Here is an 18,237-nt window from a genome sequence, read left to right on the forward strand (position 1 = left end):
ATACACATTGTATGGCAATCACTACTCGGGGTGGTAAGCAAACCATTTACCCACCTATGCCGTCTAATGAGGAAAAGGTGAGAAAGGATAATGATAAGGTGGTAGAGGGTAGTGGTGAAGCAGAAGATAGCATTGGAAAAGGTGCAGAAGTCCATATAAAGGTAATTACTATGCCTAGACCCCCCCTTTCCTCAGAGATTAGTGAAAAAGACCGAGGATGGTAAATGTCGGCGTTTTATAACAATGTTGAAGAACCTTTCTACCAATGTACCTTTGGTAGAAGCTCTAGAAAAAATGCCCAGTTATGCCAAGTTTATGAAAAATATTGTTACAAAGAAAAGATCGGTCACTTTCGAAGATGATGATAGAATGTTGCATTGTAGCGCTATTTCTACAAGATCTCTCGCATAAAAGAAAGAAGATCCTGGTGCGTTCACTATTCCTTGTACAGTCGGGTCATTACATTTTGTGAAAGCATTATGTGATCTGGGGGCAAGCATAAATCTCATGCCCCTCTCAATTTACAAGAAGATGGATTTGGGTGACCCAAAGCCCACTGCAATGCGACTACTGATGGCTAATCGAACAGTGAAAAAGCCTGGAAGGATACTCCACGATGTGCTAGTAAAAGTGGAGTCGTTCATATTTCTGGCAGATATTGTTATTCTTGATTGTGAAGTCGATTTTGAAGTGCCTATTATTCTTGGGAGGCCATTCCTTGCTACGGGTAGAACCTTAGTTTATATGGAAAAGGGGAAGATGAAATTTCCGTTTGAACAATGAAGAAGCGACCTTCAACATTTGTAGGTCCATGAGGCAGAGTAGTGAGCTCCAATCGGTATCTGCTATATCCCACAAAGAAAAGATGAAGAATGATAATGACCTAAAAAGTGAAAAACGAGAGTCTATGGTTGGGGATTTGGTACTTTTAGATAGTTCAAGGTTGCATTGGCTTCCGGGCAAGCTCAATTCCAAACGGACTAGCCCTTACTTGGGTACCCAAGTATTCATTCATGGAGCAGTTGAGTTAAAAACCAAGGAGGGAGTGCGGTTTAAAGTGAATAGAGAACGAATAAAACTCTAATTTGGGCATACTGCATCGGTGAATGAAGTGATAGAGGCATACCATCTTGATGAAGGCTGCGTAATCAAGTGTCCTCAGTCGTGCTGTGACGTTAAATTAGGCGCTTGTTGGGAGGCAATGCAATACTTATAGTTTTTTTTCTTTTTAGTAATGGTAGAATTTTCTACTAATGGGTTTTAAAATTGTAGGCACATCACCAGGAAATCTGCAGAAAATTACTCTATAGCAGTCACTGACGGATACAGCGACGGACCGTCGCATGAATCCGTCGTGCCAGGTATGTCTTTCTGTTATTTTCAAACTAGGGCACACGCGATGGAACCAATGACGTACCATCAAAACTGAGACGGACCGTCGCTGGGGAATCGTCGCGTCATTAATGAAGCGTACCAGACCCGACCCGGCTGGGTTTTTTTAAAAAATTCAACGTTTAAAACCACAACCCCTTCATTTCACCCCATTCCTTCACTCATTCTCCCATTTCCCTCCCTTTTCAACTTTGAAAGATCATAACCCCTCTCTCTTACAACCGATCAGTTTCCCTAAATTCTCCAAATTCCTAAAATTCATCATTTACTAGTCGGAGCTGCTGCTGGGAAAAATCTCTTCTTGATCACCAAGTACCTTTCTCTCTTGTTTTTCTCAAATTCTCAGGTATGTGTCTCTAATTTCTACTCATTTATATTGCATTTTTGTTTATCAAATAGTATTAGCCTAGTTCTTCTTGATAGGTTCATTCTTTAATAAAATTCTGTCTGTCCTAGGTTGAAAATCCTAGAAATTGCCGTGTTTAAACTCTAAAAATAGGTGTTTTAGCATTGCTAGTTTACTAGGTATTAGGGTTAGACAAATGTAGGTTAAAACACTACCAATTCAGTTTGGGTCATAGGGGATGAATGGGGCATCCCCAGTTCTGTCACTGAGTTACAGAACGAGACCCTAATGACGGACCGTCGTACCCACGACGGACCTTCATGGGGTCCGTTCCAACAGCCCTAACACCCTACTATCCAATTTTCTCAAAGTGTCCACCAACGACCACATGCGACAGACCGTCTTTCCCACGATGGTCTGTCCTGCACAACCGTTTTGGTTGTCAGTGACGCTATTCCTAAGGGTCTCTCACTTTTGACACATGCGAGGGACCATCATTCCCATGACGGTCCATCCTGCACAACCGTTTTGGTTGTCAGAGACCCTATTCCTAAGGGTCTCTCACTTTTTCTAAGTGTCCTCTAACGGACACATGTGACGGACCATCATTACCACGACGGTCCGTCGTGAACAACCATTCTGTTGTCAAAGACCCTGTTCCTAAGGGTTTCTCTCTATTTTTCTAATTGTCCTCAAACGGACAACTACGATGGATCGTCATACCCTCGACGGTCCGTCCTTCATGACCGTTATGATGGTCATATACCCCTCTTCTAAGGGTCTCCATATTTTTTTCAAGTGTCCTCTGACGGACACCTACGATGGACCGTCGTACCTGTGACCGTCCGCCCTGCATATATCGTCATACTTGTCAGAGACTCTCCTTAGAGTTCTCCATATAAACAAAGTCTAAGTAAGACACGATGGACCGTCATACTCAGGACGAGCCGTCACCTGGCCCGTTGTGTTTCACTGTTACTATAGAAATGTCATTACATGTTAACTATTTTATTTATTTTATGTGGTTTTGATAGTCTTGTCTGCTCCTTTTAGTACTAATATTGATTCTTTACAGGTACTACGTATTATGGCACCAAAACAAGATCGAGTCTACGCACGCGGGCAATCAAAGTTTGTCGCCTCGTCTGGTCATTGGCTCTGATGATGAGCGTAACCCCGAGTACGTGCCTCCAGGCACTTCCACCCCATCCCGAGTTGCACGTGCTGCCAGAGCCACCCCCAAAAAGGTGGCGTCCGGCGTAGTCACTGCCTCCCAGTCTGATGTGGAGCGCACAATGACCGGCGCACCTGTTGGGTCAGCTACTAATGAAGAAGGAGCGTCTGGCTCCTTAGAAGTTTCGTGGTCGGAGGAAGCCTCCGGATCTGCTAAGGTTCCCATACCCGCCACCACTGCAGATTCTGCCTCGTCTGATGAGGCCAGCAGTTCGGAATCCACACCCGATTCACCAACTCGTGCTCTCACCCCGATTACCAACCAGCCCAACCGGTCGTGTGTCGACGGGCAGTATCAAGTCTATTCCGACGCAAAGTTCTTGAATGACAAAGGAGTCATGACTCGGACACTTACATTGGAGCGGCGGGTCCTTACGAGAATTCTCCCGACGATGCCAGAGATCCACAATCTCTTCACCAGACATCGACTGGAATGGACAGTGCGTCCGTTGGGATGTTATAGTGAAGAGTTGGTCCGAGAGTTCTACGCCTCCTACGTAGCGACTCTCAGATCACAGATTGATAGGCGGGATGCCCCCGCCAAACAGGCCCCAGTGGAGCAGGTCCGAGTACGTGGAATTTAGATTGTCAAAGATGGTCAATTCTTGCGTGATCCATTGCTGAGAGAGACCACCAAGACGTAGATGGCCCTGTATTTGTCCGTTGATGGAGAGGGTGCTGACTGGGTGACCAAGCCAAAGGGAGCCATCAAGAAGGCCAACCTGACCTTCACAGCGAAGTTTTTGTTGTTGATTGTCTGCCACTGCCTTTCCCCACAGCCGCTGATAATATAGTCATACGGAATCGAGCAGTATTGATGGCAGTGATGATAGCCAGGTTTGAGGTGGATTTTACTTGGCTTCTACAGGCAGTCATGCACGAGTGGGCTTTTATGGTCACAACTACCTACCTTTTCCCGTCCATGATATTTTCTCTATGCAGGTCCGCAGGTGTGCCTATATGGCCCTTTGATCATCTCAAGACCGCGCTGGGCACTGTTGATATCGGCCTCTTCAGGGATGAGGCCAACGAGTTGGCTCCATGCAGAGGGCCCCGTCCAAAGTTGCCTCCACTTGGTGACAGTCTGGCTGATACGGTATCATAGGCCCGCACGACTACGCAGGCGGCTTCCACTGACACTACCCTGGTCGAGTCTATCCCGGGTAGTAGCACTGCCTCGAGCTGCTCTCCTTCAGCCCCTTTCCCCACTCTGGTCCCGCTTGCTAGTGTCCAGAAATTAGAGGCACAGATTGCTACACTTCTGCATCACATCCAGCCTTGGATGCAGAGGTCTATTGCTGAGGCAGAAGAGTGCTCTGAGCGGAGAATGGTCCAGCACACAGAGCGGAAGATCGCTAAGGTTCATCAGTACTTGGACGCTTTTGAGTTGCGGGTGTTAGCCCGACCATCCCCTCAGGTGGATGTGTCGATCCTTCAGGCTGCTTTTGACAATCTTCTCCTAGACATCGACATGATCTTAGAGGCTAGGGTTCCTGAGTCTGTGGCCCCTTCTACAGATCCTGCTGAAGACACAGTGATGGCGTCCCTATTCGCCACTTCAAAGATTCCACCACCTCCCCCTCGAGAGCATGCAAAGAGGCGTAGGGGTCGAGAGGAGGATGAAGCTCGAGCACGGAAGAAGGAGAGCCATGAGATGGAGGCTATGAGGTAATCCTCACTTGTTGATGAGGAGGCGCGTCAGATGAGAGCAGTAGAGTTAGCTGTTGGGGCGTCTAGCTCCAGAAATGTGGAGATAGCGAGAGGCACTGCTGATAGTGTTGTTGATGCTGAGAACACTACTGAGGGTGTCCAGATTACAGAAGTAGTGGGTCCTGGGGAGCCAGACCAACAAGCTTGCTGATCGTCGACGCTTTGCGCCCCAGGTTTGCTTCACCTACCAGTCTTGTATTTCAATTTTTTAATGCATTGGGGACAATTACATGTCTTTTTTGTTGGGGGTGGGGTAAATGGGGAAAGTGAGTGCTAGGGTGAAGTCTGAGTAGCCCAATTCACTATCCTCTTTTGGGGTTTTTTTGCCTGTGTTCTTTTTCTCCAAGAGACTGATTACTTTTTCTGTTTAACTGGCATGTCTATATCTTGTGTGCATAGTTTAATTCTGAAGCATGATGGCTAAAATGATATCCTGATAAAATGGAAAATGATGCATGGCTAGGTATAGTAATTGATAAATGTGTGGTTCTAAGCATGACATAGAGGTACACTACTGCATGACCCTAAGTCTAAAATTCGAACTAGGTGTCTGATAATCTGGTAGAGTAATGAGATGTCAAGTGAGTGTGAGGAAGATTTGGATAGTCCACTATTTGTATTGAGCTAGAACTTGCCTGGTTAGTCTTGCTAAAAGTAAGCTGTAATAGACAATTAAGAAAGGATCATAGACCCTTATTCAATATAGCCCATTTTTAGCCTAAATAAAAGAAAACCAAATGAAATTTATCCTTCTTTGATCAAAATGATTTGAGCTTAAACTAGACCTTTCGTTTTTACCCTAACTGATCTTTTCTGAGAACAATGTGTTGGCCCTGGTCCCTCCTTGGACATGTGCACCTCAGCTTATGCCAAAAGCATAAGTTGAGGGTGGCTAATGCAGTAAAAAAGCTTTTTTATGGCTCTGAACCAACTTTGGGTATTGTGTACTTTGACTCATGGCAAAGCCATGAGTTAAGGGTGGCTATTATGAGGAATGCTCTGGAAAGTGGGGTTGAAAGAACAAAGAGAGAGAAAGAACAAAAGTAAACTCAAGAATTAGTTGAAACAAAAGTAAAGAAAAAAATATACAAGCAAGAAAAGAATTGAGTCACTTACACAAATGAAGAAAAAGGGAAAATAGCAAGGTGAAAGAATATGAAAACTGGGCAAAATAAAATGATAGAAAATTGTATGTTTAGTCGATATGTCAAGGAGGGAAAAAAGTCACTAAAGTATACCTAAATATACCCTACCTGACCCTGAGCCTATGTTACAAGCTAAGAAAGTCCTATCGTGATCCTAAGAGTTGTATATCGAACTTATGCAGTGAAAATAAGGGCAAGCTTATGGCAATATGTATGAATGAGTGTGAATTTATTCTGAGAGTGAGTGTTGAAAAGTAATCCTTATTCTCAAACTGAAATCATTGTGTGAAAAATGAGGATTTTGTTTTGAAGTAAGGACACTAGTTGCAGTACCAGAAATATTATCACCTCGGTGAGAAATTGAAAAGGATAGGTGTTATTGCATGGTGAGTCCGTGTCATGGTCTAATTCCTCATAATTCAAGCCTAATAGTGATAGCATGCATAAATATGATGAGATTGATCGGGATTGATACCCAAATGATTACGAAGGATAAAACATGGATACTATTGTACAAAGATTTGTATTGAGTCATAGTGCGTCGCTTGAGGATAAACGACGAATTTAAGTTGAGGTTGTTGATATACCGTGGTTTCACAGTATTATTAACACCTTTTCCTTAAGTTTAGTGTGTCCAAAAGCCTTTTTGTGCTAATTTTTATATAAGTTTCTCTTTATTTGCAGGAAAGCTGACTAAAAGATGAATGCGGAGGTTTTTGAGCAAGAAATACAGAAAAGTACCACCTACGGAGCTTGTGACGGTCTGTCATGCTCGTGACGGTCCGTAGGTGTCATCGTAGTGCAGCTGCTGAAGGAAGATGGGGAAGTCTGACCAAGTGTGGGGTTAGGAAAGTGTGACGGACCATCGTAGCCATAACGGTCCGTCCTGCTGGTTCGTCATAAAGATCAGAGAAGTAGTCCCAGTACCCAAATTCCAAGAGTTCAAGTGTTTTGGAACGGAGAGCCTCGACGGACCGTTGTGCTTGTGGCGATTCATCATACCTGCCATCGAGGGTAATGAAGAGAGCAGCATAAGAAATTTCACAAGTATGGGACGACGGAGTCCATGACGGTCTGTCATGATCACAACGATCCGTCGCGAGGTCCGTCGATCCAGCCGCGTTTTGACAGATTTCCAGCAAATAGAGTCCTTATATAATTAGGTTTTTATTTTGTTATAAATAGTTTTAAAAACCTCATTTTGAGGTTAGACTCTTGAATATTTTTAGACTCTTTGTTAGACTCTTGAATATTTTTAGACTCTTTGTTAGACTTTTGGTGATTACTATTACACTTTTGAAGAATCTTTAATCTTCAATTAATTTTAGCAATTGACTATTGATGATTTTGGTTTATTAATCAAGTGAACTTCTGGATTTTACCTTTTCTCATTGAAGTAAGTGCATGAATTCTTATATCATATATTTGAATGTTGTGATTATGAATATGGGTAACTAAACTCCATAACTAGGGTTGTGGGAACCATAGGCGAATAATGAGGTAAAACCTAACTAAAATAACAATTCTAGAATAGTGTCTTGCTGTATTGATAATTCTTTCGCTTAGAAGTCTTTTTAATGGATGGCTAATGTTAGAACTCGCCTTAATGCTACTTGCCGGATCAAGAAGGTAGATAATAGTAAAAGAATTATCAACATAGATTTAGTGTATACTATCTAATATGGTAGTATTGATTGGTACGAGGTAATAACTTAGTCAAATATCGAATATGTTGCTTAATATGAGGTAAAGGTAAGGGTTAGTATAGAAAAACACGTAGCCGGACCAAGGTGCGGAGTGAAATTTTCTAGATGCTGGACCAAGGATTTAGAAATACATAACTTATCACTTTGCATTCAAGATGCTAGGAAAAAATTGTTATAGTTGGAATTATCAAGTTATGAACTTGTGGGGAACACGTAAACCCTAGTTACCTTTATTAATTGATTAAACTCAATCATTTGAAGCCATTAGTGGTCTCTTATAATTTCGGTAGTTATTTTCATTTATTTAGAAATAAAAAAACTCCCTTTTATCATTTTTTTCTTTCCAAGGAAGTAATTGACTGAACAATAGTAATAACAGATTGAAGTTAAGTCTAAACTATTTTCTTCGTGGGAACGATCCCAACCTCACTAGTTGGGTTATTTACTTGACATGAGCGCTTTACTTCTTATTTGAGAAGTAAGTTTGAGAGTATCACTGGGTATGGGTCTCCATACATCTCCTGGTCTTTGAACCTATACTGCCACTATAGGGATCTGGCGGTGTTAAATTCCCATATACGCTAGCATGTTATTGAGTCACTTTGGCCGGTGATTCAACCACTTTTTGTTGTGGTGGAGACAATGGATTTCATGATGCTCACATAATCTATGTCGGTTAAATTTAAAGTTTCTAATGAATAAATGAGGCCAACCTCAAATGAATAATATATAGAAATGAATGAATCCGAAGGTGTTAGGATAGGATAATGAAGAGGTGAGCTAGATCCAGGTAATGACATTAGGTTATTCCTTATCATTGCACAGCAAGCCCGATGAAAGTCTTAAACTACATCCTAGGTATAGTTGGTGTTCACACTGGCCTATAAATGAATTGAAATGAGGTATGTATGAATGAATGAAATAGACTCTGTGTTTGCTAAAGAAGGCTCCCTAGTTGAGGTCCCATAAGTTGAGCCCTCATTTTGGAAAGTCTTAAGGTCAACTCCATGATAACAAGGTCTCATGGCATATGAATGAATAATATGAAATAAGCTATGTGTTATATGTTATGTGCTATATGATGATATTATGTGTTGTGTGCCATAAGATAATTATAATGATGCATGTCACTCTCATGGCATAACTTTACCAATTTCAATTTGGCAAGTCCACTGACTTGACTTTCAAAAATCATGTCGTTAGGAAAGAGCTATTCATTCTCATGCATGTCCCTGGTGTGTGCTTGCATATACCCATACTTAGTACAAGTGTGTACTAATTCAATACAAAATACAACTTTTAGGTACAGGCACAGGAGGACTGTAGAGCTAAAGGTTTGTTGTTGCAGCTATACAGATGTCAGCATTCATCCGGAGTTTGGTAGGTCCTCACGCTTTTGAGGATGCTATTGTTTTACATTCTAGCGTAGTTTTAGAGTTGAGCTAGGGGAGCATGTTCCACTAGCGTTTCTTTCTTGTTTTGGTTCAGACGTTGTATTGGTGCTATTTTGGCCGATATACAATTAATACTTAATGAATTATTTATTTCAGTTGCTTATATCTTAAATGTTAGATGGTTGATGATGAACGATTACGAAATATAAAAAGAATGTTTAGCAAGTATATTTAAAGTAATCAAAAATTTCAAAATTTTCTGCTAAAATTAACCTATGTAAAGTAAGAATGACGTTAGTAGGCTTGTTTGCAACCTCTGAGAGGTCAACGACGCCGGTCTCGTCTAGGGTCTAGATTCCAGTCGTGACAATCAAATCTAATCTCGATTCAAAGAACCTCTCTGAAATAATTTCCTTAACAAAAATCTTCATTACTGTCAAAAAGTTTGTGGCTAGAACTACACTCGCCAAGATGAACACCTCTTTCTAACCTGGTTCAATCATCGATTATCGGACCGCTAAACCTGATTCCTTCATTGTATGTGGCTCTGAAACCACTTGTTAGGATCGAAAATAGTTAGGTGTAATGTGGAAGCTAGCAAAGAAAACCTCGAAAGATCACGAGTAAGAAGACAAATGAGAAATATATCAAAAGACACAAAGATTTAACATGGTTCGATTAATCGACCTACGTCCAAAAAGGAGATGAACAAACCACTATATAAACATGAGACTACAAAATGAAGAAAGAATAACCTCAACCAATTCATTTGGAATACATGGGAGGTTCACACAAGTGATAACATTTCAATCTTGTGACCCACAAATTCTCCCCCTAACCAAAACTCTCAAAGCCTTTAAGACTATATATGAATGATGATTAAGTTAGCAGGAACAAACCCATATTTATAGAGTCCTAAACCTTTTTCCTACCATAAAAGGACTAGTCAATCAAAAACCATTTCCTAAAAGGAAATTCTATTCATGGTAAGAAATTTAGGGTAAATAAACTCAACAGGCTTTACGTGAATGCGACCATCAGGTGCCACACCCTACCTAGATCGCGGACATAGAACTCGTGATCGCCAAGGTTGAGATCAAAAGGATTTATGAATGCAGAACCAGAGCCTCCGAACGCGATGGTAATAAACTCTGCTCTAGGTGAATCACATCACTTGGTTTGCTCATCTTGGAATGCTATAACGGGATGCCTAGAATTTGTTCAGAACCTTGTGCGTGGAAAAGAAATATGATACCCCATCAAATTTTGCAATCTGGACTCAACCGACCCGTTAAAATGTTGATCTGAAGTTGTCTCGATGATAAGTAGGTCCCACACCTAAGTTTTATTGTAAGCTAAGATCCACGAGAAGACTTGAAATGAGACAGGAAGTCTCAAAAACTGCATGAAAGGTCATACTAGACCAACTCGATATTTCAGAGCTAAGGGCGCCGATGGAATTCTCATCTGAGTATGTTTACCAAGAACATTTATCGAAGTCAAACTTTTCCTTAAGCTTAAAGTTTAAAATGACGAACGATACAAACTCACTCCACAAGTCTCTTGTTCCGAACCAACCATGCTCCTAACCTAGAATGACCTTCCGAAGTTGATGAAACCATCAAAATTGTATTTTTAGGACCTCTTGGTGAACTTGTGAACAAAGTCAATTGTTCAAGTTTCAAAGGCTCGCATAAATTTATACAAAACTCAAATGAATGATTTGGCGACCAAACTGTTAGTCTCAGCAAGTCATAAATTACTTGGGGTCGCTACAAGAAAGATCTTAACATTGAAAACATGGGAAACAAAGAAAATGACATGTAGGATTATTACTATAAGGTTATCAAATCATGATTTATAGCGTAGATATTATAATCATGATTCCCCGATCTCTAACCACCTACCAGTTTACTGTCTAACTAAATCGGTGAGCAGATATAGATGGACTCAACGAATAAATATTTATTTTTAGTCCTATTTTATAACTAAGCTCGATGTTTTATGGGTGTCGATACTAAACATAAATCTAAACAAGTGATATGCAAGAAAGATCATGCTCCTTGTACTCTCTGTTCTATATCCCTATTTGTTTCTCGAGCTCAAGGATAGAGAATGAATTTATCTCAATGATGATCAAACACAAAATACCAAATCAAGAATACAAGAGTAATCTATAAGATAGCCAAATTTATTCATAAAAAATTTCAACAATCATCCATAGCTAGAAACGTCAAACGAAGACTTTTAGCCACACACAATAATTAAAGACATAAATCAGATCATTTTTATGCACTTAAAATCTAAGATGAATCTTTGTCCTCACTCTCGTTCTTGAAAAACAAGAAGTAACTTTACAAAAGGAGCCTAACTTTCTATTTACAGAGTTCACAAAAATAATCTCTTCTCCTAATTGGATACGAAATCCTAAAATTTCTGGAATTTCATCGGGGGAATGTGGGTAGCGTGCTTGGACTGCTCTACATTAATTCCCTGGCTGGCCAGACGTGTATTCAGTGCGCCAACATTGGGGTCTCAACATTTAGGGGTTGGGGCAAAGCGCCAGCCTTGCGCCTCAGCCCAAATTTTCGTCATGCTCTCCTTTTCCAACTCCCATAGGATTCTCTCCAGCTCTCGTGTGTTAAAACTCCTTCAAAAACACCTGCATTTGCTAATCATGTATTTTGGTGTGCAAGTATCACAATATTAATTCAACCATGATAAATAGCATATAAAGATCACTCTCGAAACATCTCACACACACACACACACACACACACACAACACACGCACACACACGCACAGGCATATGCACACACACACACACACACGTGTGTCTGTGTGTGTTTGTGTGTCCAATTACTATGAATTACCCCCCCCCCCCAAACAAAACACACACACACACACGTGTCTGTGTATTTTTTTTGGGGGGGGGGGGAGGGGTAATTCATAGTAATTGAACATATAAATACGATTTTGGAGCGAAAAAGACAATTTTTTCTTTCAATAACATAAACAACACATTAATTTTTCTTAATAAAAAGGGAAAAATCACTCTTGACGAAGCAATTCTTTTGAAAATATTGACATCGTTACTCCGTTAAAAAAATGATGTCCTAGCAACAATTTTATCTAATTTTCTCCCTTAAAATTGCTGTTGTGACAACGATTTTGTCCAATCTTTTTTCCCTAACATTGCTGCCCCTGCAATATTTTTCTCAATTTTTAAAAAATAAAACTAAATTGGGGCTATAGCATCGTTTTTATCAAAAAAAATTAAATGAATAAAATTAAAATCGATGCTATAGCGTTTTTATCAAAAATAAATAAATTAAAATCACCGTCATAGCAACGATTTTCTTTGTGAATTTTTTAAAAAGTTTTTTTGAAAAAAAATTAAAATCGCTTTGGGATTGAATTTATTATTATTTTTGAAATCGCTGCCAGGTAGTGATTTTCCACCTGTTTTTGTTTTTTAATTCTAACTCAAATATTCACATGTCATATTAAAACAATTTTTCCTAACACATATGCATTGCCTAAAAAATTAGAAAAGTTCTTTCATTTAATATTTGGGAAAATGCATAAGTACCCCCAACCTATGTCCGAAATCTCGGAGACACACTTATACTACTCTCCTTTTATACTTCTTATTAATTGATTGAAGTATAATTATCAGTTCGTGACTCTCACTTCTAACTTAATCAAATTCTTTCTAAGTCTTTCATCTGTTTTTATTTATTTTATATTTAATTTTAAGAAATTGTTATTAACTTTTATATGGTATTGTGAAAATATTCTTCTTTAAATAATTATATAGACATTAACAAGTATTTTTATATATTGTATATCGATATGCATCCGTCAAATATGTACTTGCATTCTGGTCCAGTAGAGTATGATGTATTAAAAATTCAAGTTGATCATTGTAAGTTTAGATGAGCATGCATGGGGCAACAAAAGTTTAGATTATATTTATTATGGTTATGTGGTGGGTCAATATTTCCAGATAAATCTAGTAATAAGATTAGTTTGAACCTTTTGATTGACATAAGAAATTTAAAGGTAATGTCAACACAAGTATGGGAGCAACCGCATTATTTGTATAATAGTTTATGTTGTGCAACATCAATGAAAGAATCAAATAAAGTCTGTGGATTTCTCTTTTTAGTATAGGTATACATTTTTTAAAATTATTTTTATTTTAGTAATATGCACATTTAATTTTAATTATATTCTGAAAATTGTTAAATTTTGTTTATTGTAGATTTGGTCATGGGAACGTATTATTCCCCTACAACCATCACCATTCCCTCTAAGGACCAATAAACTTGAGGCTCCAACTGTGCTTGCACTAATCGACGTAGAAATCACAAAATGAGGAACAAACTGTAATCATTGTATTAGGGATGTACTAGATAGCCTAACTGATGATTAGATATTTAAATATTATTAGTATTTTTAACTATTTAAATACTAATATTAGACTATTATTGGCGAGGCTACCATAACTTTATAAGATGTAGAAATTTTGTTCGGAATGGTGATAGATGGTAGTCCTATAATTTTAAATGGCACTGAAACTTTAGGAGTATTAGGTAGACAAGTAATAATATTTGAATTCGAGATTGTTACCCGATAATGATTATTTTTCTGGTGTTAGTAGACTATTAACATATAAATTAATCGAGCATATTGATGGTTTAGATGATATTACTAATCATTTAATTGATCATGAGGTGCAACAGAGATTTAGATTAGATTTATTATGGTTATGTGATGGATAAATATTTCCAAATAAATTTAGTAATAAGCTTAATTTGGACCTTTTATTTGACATGAGAAATTTTAATGTAATGTTAACACAAGGATTAGAAAGCCGCATTATTTGTATAATTGCTAATGTTGTTCATCAATGAAAGAATCAAATGAAGTTTGTGAATTTCTCGTTTTAGTGCAGATATACATTTTTTTAAAATTATTTTTTTATATTTTAGTAATATGCATTTTTAAATTTAATTATATTCAAAAAATTGTTAAATTTTATTTAATGTAGATTTGGGCATGTGAACGTATTATTCCCCTGCAACCATCATCATTCCCTATAAGGACCAATCATTTTGAGGATCGAACTTCGCTTAAACTAATGAACTCAACGAAATCATCAAAATGAAACACGAACTATAATCGTTGTGATTAGGGATGTACTAGATAACCTAACTAATGATCAGGTATTTAAATATATTAATGTCATTAATATTTTTATTTATTGTAGATTTGGGCATGGGAACATGTAATGACCCTAAATTTGAATAAGATGAACTAGCACTTGACATGATTTTCATGAGTTGGTAAACTTGTATAAATGACTAAGAAATGATTTTAGAAGTTAGTTTGATAATCTTAGAAGTGAAACGTCAAGAGACGTCCATGACATTCAGAAGCTAGTCGTCTGAGTGCTAGTGTGTTCTATTGTATTTTCATTGGTTTCGTGTGTTCTGTGGAGTATAAACTTGTAAAGGAGACCCTATTACTTAGATAAGCATATCTAGGGGTTAAACGTCAAGGTACGACTCCCCAAGGACCACCCTAAGGTTCCTTGAGGAGGACCCAAACTTTAAATAGGAGTGGTTATTTTATGTGTTTTAAAGTATTTTAATCATGTTAAAACAATTAAACCTCCATTTATAATTCATTCTTCAAAATCAAAATCCCTCTCCCAAAGAGTTCTCTCTAGAACACCACTAAAGCTCAAGACAAGTTCAATCTAGAAGAGGAGATTTCAAGTGATCATTTCTTCAATTTTTGTGGGCTTTCAACTATTAAGGTATGGTTATCCTTTATTTAGGGAAAGTCCCCCCCAGAGTCAATCTCAAAATAGTTTTCAAGTTTTCAAAGATTGTGAAAACCCCAATTCTTACTCAAACTCATGGGTTCTTGCATAAAAAGTTTACAATGAATAAACTATGATTATATTAATTTTTAATTATGATTATTTTAATGTGAAAAACTCTATGAACCCATGATTTCACTAAATTCCTAAAGTTGGTTTATAAGGTGGGTCTTATGATTATGATTGGATATTGATAGAATTGAGCTAAGATTGAATTGTATTGTTGATATCTATTGTTTCTATACATATTGTATGATGAATTGTTGGAGATTTGAGTAATGGTGATCATGACTTTGAAAAGGGTAAGTTGACCTAATTCTCTTGTTATATTGGAATTGTCCTTGTATAGTTTGATCCACTTATGGTGGTGGTGTTTACTTATTTTATATGTGTAATCATGGACTTGAAGGCATTTTATGGTGAATTGGAGTATTATTATGTTAAGGTATATACAAAGGTATAATGTGAAGGTGTTCATGTGATCTCAAGTAGATATTATACAAAGTGTTGTGGTTTTGTGTTTTGAAGTATGATTCTCTCATAATTCTTATACGTGATGATGTTAGAATGTGAAATATCTCTATATGTGATGTTGTATCTTGATTGGTAGACTTTGGTGCCTTCCTTGATGAATGAAAGATGTTGAATCTGACCTCTTGACTTGGTAAACTTAGGCATCCTTTTCTTGAGTAATGAATGAATGAATAATCGGTGGACCTAAGTACGACGCCCTTTCTATGAATGATTAATGAGGCTTCTAGGCTATGTCTTGAACTGGTAAACATAAGGATTGATGTTGCCCCTTCTTGTTAAGTCTAGATCCCTAGCTGAATGTAAAATCTTGAAGCGGTAGACCTTATGATGGTGCCTCCTTCTTGTTTGCAATGATAGACTTAGAGGTGGTGGACCCGAATGGTACAAATATTCTCTAAGAAAATCAATGATCTATCCTTAATGAACCTTGATTGGTAGACCTATCATGGTGACCTTCTTCGTAAAAGTACTATGGTTCGGTAGATCTAATGATGATGCCCTCTCTAGTAGATATATGTGAATGAACTACTCTATGGGAACTAAGTCTAGCACCGAGTGGATATGATTAAGACGGTGTCTATTCCCACAGAAAAGGAAAAGAGTCCAATGAACTTCTTTGGATATCCCTTAAACCATGTGCCTACATGGGTTGCTTATAAGTTATCCTCTTGGAAAGTAGAACACCTTCCACGGTGTGGGGTTTTTATGACACCGGATTTCGTGGGGTTTTTATGACACCGGATTCGATACCTAGCTAATGTGGTCTATCTCGGTTAATGCCTATTCCCATCATGTGGTGTGTGCACTCTAGTTATTGGGTAGGTTCTACAACGTATAAGTATTAGTATGGGATGTTATCTACATATATCACAAGTAGGCTTTGAAGATGCTAAAGTAAGTTCCCTAAGTCTTTAAAGAATATTATGTGAAGTCCCCCTAAATGCATGAACGTATCCTTAAATGTCTATACTAATGAATGTTGACTTATTGAGTTATGTTGAAAAGGAAAGGTCTCTATCTTGGGTAGTCTTGAGGAAAACTTATGTGTATAGAGAGGTTGTATGAGCGGCCACTTCATGTCTTACTTAGGTGGTCTTAGGATAACATTAGATGGAGGGTCTAAAATGATGAAATGAGTTACTTGATGAATATGACCATGTCTTATATTGTAGTGTCATCTTATATGTGAATATTGGCTTGTATTATGTTTCTTATTCTTGCCTTATGATGTTATTTTTAACCAAAATAGCATGAAAAGTTTATATCTCAAATAAATGTCCCCTTTTAGCATGTTTTTGCATGGTCATCATACTTAGTATATATTTGTACTAACGCCATTTCTTCATGTTTTTACTATAAAGTGTAGGTGGTGGCAACTAGGGGATTCTTTCCTAGATTGAAGTGCTTCGAATTGTAATCTATAGGTATATCCTCAAAAATTTGAGGACACTTAACTCAGAAGTTTCTTTTAATTCATGTAATAGACTTCTAAATAGTTTTCTTTCAATTATAAAGGGTCGTATCCCTATGATGTTGAGAGGTGATTAAGTTGGCTAGGTTGAGACTTAGTGTTCCATTATTTTATAAATGAGAATTCGATTGTTGATTTACTTGAGAAATGTTTTAATTTTGCACTATTTTTATGCCTATGTGGTAAATGAATGCTAAGGGCTTGTATAAGACCTCTCCGAGGTCAAGTACGTCGTGTTACGACTAGGGGGTGCTCTCTAGTCATTACAAAATGTATTATTCCCCTACAACCATCACCATTCCCTTTAAGGACCAATCAACTTGAGGCTCCAACTGCGCTTGCACTGAATGAACTTGACGTAGAAATCAAAAAACGAGGCATTGTAATCAGTAAGATTAGGGATGTACTAGATAACCTAACTGATGATCTGGTATTTAAATATTATTACTATTTTTAACTATTCATATTTTTATCACATTTTATTACAATTTTTAACTATTCATATTTATATTCCACTATCCAAAAAAATCTAATGACAAATACATAGATTTCTGGGAGGTCCTCAAAATAAAATACTATATGACATAATAATAATAATAATAAGATATTTCATAAGATTGTTTCAATTACTGTACATATTTATTTTTATTTTTTTCTAAATATTTAATAATTATCTTACTTACATTTTTTATAGTTTATTTGGAAACCTTATTCAGAAGATATTATTAATGAATTGCATGAATGATGTCGGTTAGGATAATTCGTCTGGATGGAACATTTGCTACTCATTTGTGGAATTATCATGAGTGGCACATGATTGATTGTGTTGTGAGACAGTTTGGTTATTAACAACATATTCTTGGATCGTGTATCCAATTTTACAAACATCATTTTAAGCGTGATAAACGACCCAAAATAAAATAAGAGGATATATATGTGTGTTTAATTACACACAATCGTTGCGACCTCCATTTGTAAGTGATCAAGCAGATTATTTTCGTTGGTATATGAGGCATTCCAACATGTTCATTGGAAATCCACAACATGTTGTTCAAAGTGGGTATCAACACATGACAAGAAGACATAAGTCATTAGTATGTATATTATGAAAATCTTAAATTATCATATCGATCTTTAACAATTTTTTTATTTTAGGCTTGGGATCATGGAATGCAGTATCGCCGAGCTCAGATGATTGAAAATGTGAAAATCATCTAATGAAATGAGACAATGTGAAGAGGAAGTTGCTGGTATTTCAATGGACTCAATGATAAGCCCCCCCCCCCCCCCCCTCCCCGAAGGAAATGCAATTGAGCTTTGATTCTGATTAGAATCTCCCACTTAATACGAGAAACCGCCACAAGTACAAGTATCTCGTCGATCGCAAAAAAAACACCTAGAGATGGTGCACGT

Source organism: Solanum lycopersicum, chromosome 10, assembly GCF_036512215.1.
Source record: "Solanum lycopersicum chromosome 10, SLM_r2.1".
NCBI classification, from domain to species: Eukaryota; Viridiplantae; Streptophyta; class Magnoliopsida; order Solanales; family Solanaceae; genus Solanum; species Solanum lycopersicum.